Raw genomic sequence first — 5,547 nt, forward strand, 5'->3', positions numbered from 1 at the left:
TCTGCCTTGATCGAGAGTCATTTCTTCAACATTCTCAATTGAGTTATTCTCTCTCTTGAAGTTGCAACTCTCGCATAGATTAATATAATAATTCGGGTCTTGCAAAATTACTTCGATGTTAGTGGATGATATCATCTCTAGAAATGTAAGGTAGGAACACTAGGATCTAGAAAAGGAAATGAAGAAGCAGGAGAGTAAACGAAGAAGCGGATAGCTAAAATACAGATTTGAGTACATCCTCGGATGCCAATGATGAAGGGATTCAACTAAGCTTCACGGACTGATTCGTAGAGAAGTGAAAGGGCTATCTGTGCAAATGATCATTGTCTATAATGCGTTATCCTTTTTGAGCGAAGAAGTGAAGTGTGTGATGTTTCCTGGTGCACTGGCGAATTTTTCTTTCCTCCCATCAGTCTTCTCACTCCTCCCTCCCCCTCCCTTTCCCCACAAAAATATTCATACTTTCATAATGTCTCGAAGACACTTTCAAACGAGACTGGGGCAAACAGTCTTCAACATAGTTTGTGATTGGAAAATGCTATACAGTGACCATTCATTAACAGTTGTCCTTCATTAATAAGCAAGGAAAGGCGATTATCAAAACGCTTAATTTATGGTCTTCTGAATGTGTTCGGTATTACTTATTACTCTTGCGAAATTTTGCATCCTGTGTGTGTGTGTGTGTGTGTGTGTGTGTGTGTGTGTGTGTGTGTGTGTGTGTGTGTGAGAGAGAGAGAGAGAGAGAGAGAGAGAGAGAGGGGGAGAGAGAGAGAGAGAGAGAGAGAGAGAGAGAGAGAGACCAAATTGTCCAGTACGCCTTAGAAATTATTGCTATTTTTGTACCGAACAAAACTATACTCATTCCTTACTTTGCTCTGGGAGGAGACCGAGTGTCCACTATAACACATAAAATATTACTTCACTTATTACAACGTAGATAAGATGAACTTTCTAATTTTGTACACTCCATTTCCGCAGGAATTTACCTCTGCAGTTCATTATTATAAAAATATACAGGGCTGATTTTGAAACACTGAAGTAATGAAATATTTACATGCTTTTTAAAGTGATTGAAAAGGGCGGTTTTACATTGATGACGCTCTCCTTTACAACACAAATATTGCTGGTAGTTTGTATAATAAGAAAAAACCACTTCATTGTGTCCTGTAGAGAGAAAGGATAAATGATGGATAGTAGCGTTAAGTGGTGCTTTGTGGAGTGGTATGGCAATGGAGTGAGTATTTACATCTGCCTCTGGACATTAACGTATCACTTGATACCGAAAAATACATGTCTCTCACTCAAAGTACATTTAACAACACATTTAACTTTGAGCTCTGCCTTATACACTGATCGCACAGCTGGCCTACTACACTGAAGCGCCAAAGAAACTGGTATAGGCATGCGAATTCAAATACAGAGATATGTAAACAGGCAAAATACGCGCTGCGGTCGGCAACGCCTATATAAGACAACAAGTGTGTGGCGCAGTAGTTAGATCGGTTACTGCTGCTACAATGGCAGGTTATCAAGATTTAAGTGAGTCTGAACGTGGTGTTATAGTCGGCGCGCAAGCGATGGGACACAGCATCTCCAAGGCAGCGATGAAGTGGCGATTTTCCCGTACGACCATTTCACGAGTGTGCCGTGACTATCAGGAATCCAGTAAAACATCAAATCTCCGTCATCGCTGCTTCCGGAAAAGGATTCTCCAACAACGGGACCAAAGACGACTGAAGAGAATTGTCCACGGTGACAGAAGTGTACCCCTTCCGCAAATATCTACAGACTTCAATGTTGGGCCATCAACAATTGTCAGCATGAGAACCATTCAACGAAACACCATAGATATGCACTTTCGGAGCCGAAGGCCCACTCGCGTACCCTTGATGACTGCACGACACAAAGCATTACGACTCGCTTGGGTCCGTCAACACCGACATCATTGGACTGTAGATGACTGGAAACATGTTGCTTGGTCAGGCGAGTCTCGTTTCAAATTTTGTCGAGCGGATGGACGTGTACGGGTATGGAGACTACCTCATGAATCCATGGACCCTGCATATCAGCAGGGGACTGTTCAAGCTGGCGGAGGCTCTGTAATGGTGTGAGGCGTGTGCAGTTGGAGTGATGTGGGACCCCTGATACGTCTAGATACGACTCTGACGACAGGTGACACGTACGTAAGCATCCTGTCCGATCACCTGCATCCATTCATGTCCATCATGCATCCCGATGGACTTGGGCAATTCCAGCAGGACAATGCGACAACCCACACGTCCAGAATTGCTGCAGAGCGGCTCCAGGAACACTCTTCTAAGTTTAAACACTTCCGCTGACCACGATACCCCGCATACATGAACATTATTGAGCATATCTGGGATGCCTCGCAACGTGCTGTTCAGAAGAGATCCCCACCCCGTCGTACTCTTACGGATTTATGGACAGCCCTGCAGCATTCACGGTGTCAGTTCCCTCTAGCACTACTTCAGACATTGTTCGAGTCCATGCCACGTCGTGTTGCGTCACTTCTGCGTACTCCCGTGGGCCCTACATGATATTAGACAGGTGTACCAGTTTCTTTGGCTCTTCAATGTACAAGACTGTGATGTCATTCGATGATTGCGGACTGGGCTGAGCGGTGCTGTGCTCAACTGCAAGTAGGAGATCCACTGCAGCGGCGCGGGGAAACGTTTCAGATCGTGACTACGCCGATGTTGCTCATTCGTCGACGCTTCTTGGAGTGACTATATTCACGACACCACAATTATTATTGCCATTCTGCTAAATTTGCAAATTTAGATGACTGAAAGGAACTGGATATACGAGTATCATGGAAATCCAAATAATCCAACATCAAGCCAATATTTACGTGCAGTAATTTTAATAACTTGCCCTCGGCAGACGTCCGTGCGAGCTATAGGTACCAGATCGGCTGACTGACTTCACAACATGCATACCACATTTTATTATTTGAACTGTGTACCGTATTGATAGCTATTATTAAATGGTTTGTTTTAAATAGCATCCCAAACGCTTCTGTGAATCATCAAGTCACTGCCCATGTCTCATTTTATCAGCAAGTTTGTAATCTATGAGAAATGAAGTGACGTCAACAGAAGAGTTCTAGTGTAGGTTACGTGCATGAATGGAGGTTTGAATCGACCAAAGTATATGAGTGACAGGTTGCGCACCCTCAGACCCGTTGTTGTTTGGTCCAAAATCAATGGAAACAGTCATAGCCATTAAAGTATCTGGGAATATACCTATCGAGCTGTATAAACTATAGCTACCATATAAAACTAATCGTAGGAGAGACAGATGCCAGACAAAGATTCATTGAAGCAATCTTCAGGGAGAGTAGATAACCAATGAGGGAGATAACATACAAAACTTTTTCAGTCGTTACTCGAGTATTGCTCCTCGGCCTGGAGGAGCGGATGGTGCTGTAGTATACAGAGAAGTTGCAGCAATAGTAAATTGCAGCGAAATGCAGGAAGATCTGCAGCGGATAGGCATTTTGGGCAGGGAGTGGCAACTGACCCTTAACATAGACAAATTTAATGTATTGCGAATACATAGAAAGAGGGATCCTTTATTGTATGATTCCATGATAGCGGAACAAACACTGGTAGCAGTTACTTCTGTAAAATATCTGGGAGTATGCGTACGGAACGATATAAAATTAATTGTTGGTAAAGCGGGTGCCATGTTGAGATTCATTGGGAGAGTCCTTAGAGAATGTAGTCCATCAAAAAAGGAGGTGGCTTACAAAACACTCGTTCGACCTATACTTGAGTACTGCTCATCAGTGTGGGATCCGTACCAGGTCGGGTTGACAGAGGAGATAGAGAAGATCCAAAGAAGAGCGACGCGTTTCGTCACAGGGTTATTTGGTAATCGTGATAGCGTTACGGAGATGTTTAGCAAACTCAAGTGGCAGACTCTGCAAGAGAGGTGCTCTGCAACGCGGTGTAGCTTGCTGTCCAGATTCGAAAGGGTGCGTTTCTGGATGATGTATCGAATATATTGCTTCCCTCTACTTATACCTCACGGGGGCAACGGCCTTGCCGCAGTAGATACACCGGTTCCCGTCAGATCACCGAAGTTAAGCGATGTCGGGCGTTGCCGGCACTTGGATGGGTGACCATCCGGGCCACCATGCGCTGTTGCCATTTTTCGGGGTGCTCTCAGCCTCGTGATGCCAATTGAGGAGCTACTCGACCAAATAGTAGCGGCTCCGGTCAAAGAAAACCATCGTGACGACCGGGAGAACGGTGTGCTGACCACACGCCCCTCCTATGCGCATCCTTAGCTGAGGATGACACGGCGGTCTGATGGTCCCGATGGGCCACTTGTGGCCTGAAGACGGAGTACTTATACTTCCGGAGGAGATCACGAATGTAAAATTAGAGAGATTCGAGCGTGCACGGAGGCTTTCCGGCAGTCGTTCTTCCCGCGAACCATACGCGACTGGAACAGGAAAGGGAGGTAATGACAGTGGCACGTAAAGTGCCCTCCGCCACACACCGTTGGGTGGCTTGCTGAGTATAAATGTAGATGTAGATGAAATTTACCAGCTAGGACTGATAGAGTCGTAAAAAAGATCAAATGACGAGCAGTGCGTTTTGTTACGGATTCGTTTTGTAAATGCAAAAGTGCCACAGGGATGGTGATCCAACTCCGCTAACAGACGTTACACGAGAGACGTTGTGCGTCACAGCATGGTTTCCTTCTTGAAATTGAGAGAGCAAACGTTCCTTGATGGTTCAATCACTATACTGCTTTCTTTTACATATATTTTGCGCAAATACCATACAGGAAAAATTAGGGAGATTCCTGATAATATATGGTCTTACCAACAGTCGATATTCCGGCGCACCATTCTCGAATGGACTGTGCGACCGAACCGCCGAATCTTTCCATCAGTAAATGGGGTATGTTCTCAACTGACTCGGTTGTTTTAACCCCCTCCACTGACGGAATGACCCGCTTCCTAATTCCGTATGTATAAAGCCAATACGGACTTGTAGCTGTCACGCCTTTGCGCTTACTGCTACGTATTTTAACCGTTAATAGCTCAGCCCTAATGGTAAGAGGTAGTAGTGAATTCACGTTATTAATCTTTGAAGACAGCACAGCTGCCACAAGCTCAGCTCACTTTTACTCCACTCCTACCCTCGCCATTGCACCACACTAATTAGGAGCTACATGGACCTTGCTAAATTCACTTGCGTATACATTTTTGACCGTTACTCGCCAGTATTTACCTAATGATTAGTACACTCCTAACCGGACTATTTTCCAAAGAGCTGTGATGATTGAACGGGTTCGATCCACGGCCTACAGTGCCCTACAGTTCACACGGTAACACTGCCTACCTGACCCACTGAACTTGATAGTGAGCTTATGTATCCAATCACCACTGCTAGCAGCAGTGGATAATCCTATCAGCACGACGAGAGCAGCAGACTTACCGTCGAATCCTCCTGAAAATACTTATAACTACGGTCGCCAGCTCTGAAGGAGCAAAAGAATAAATCAATT

The 5,547-nt window shown here is 44.9% G+C and overlaps 1 pseudogene; it reads left to right on the forward strand.

Moving 5' to 3' along the window:
- The first annotated feature begins 4,057 nt into the window (after nucleotides 1–4,057).
- Nucleotides 4,058–4,175, forward strand: LOC124723391 (annotated as a pseudogene).
- The last annotated feature ends 1,372 nt before the right edge of the window (nucleotides 4,176–5,547 follow it).

Source organism: Schistocerca piceifrons, chromosome X (genome assembly GCF_021461385.2).
Source record: "Schistocerca piceifrons isolate TAMUIC-IGC-003096 chromosome X, iqSchPice1.1, whole genome shotgun sequence".
Lineage (NCBI taxonomy): Eukaryota > Metazoa > Arthropoda > Insecta > Orthoptera > Acrididae > Schistocerca > Schistocerca piceifrons.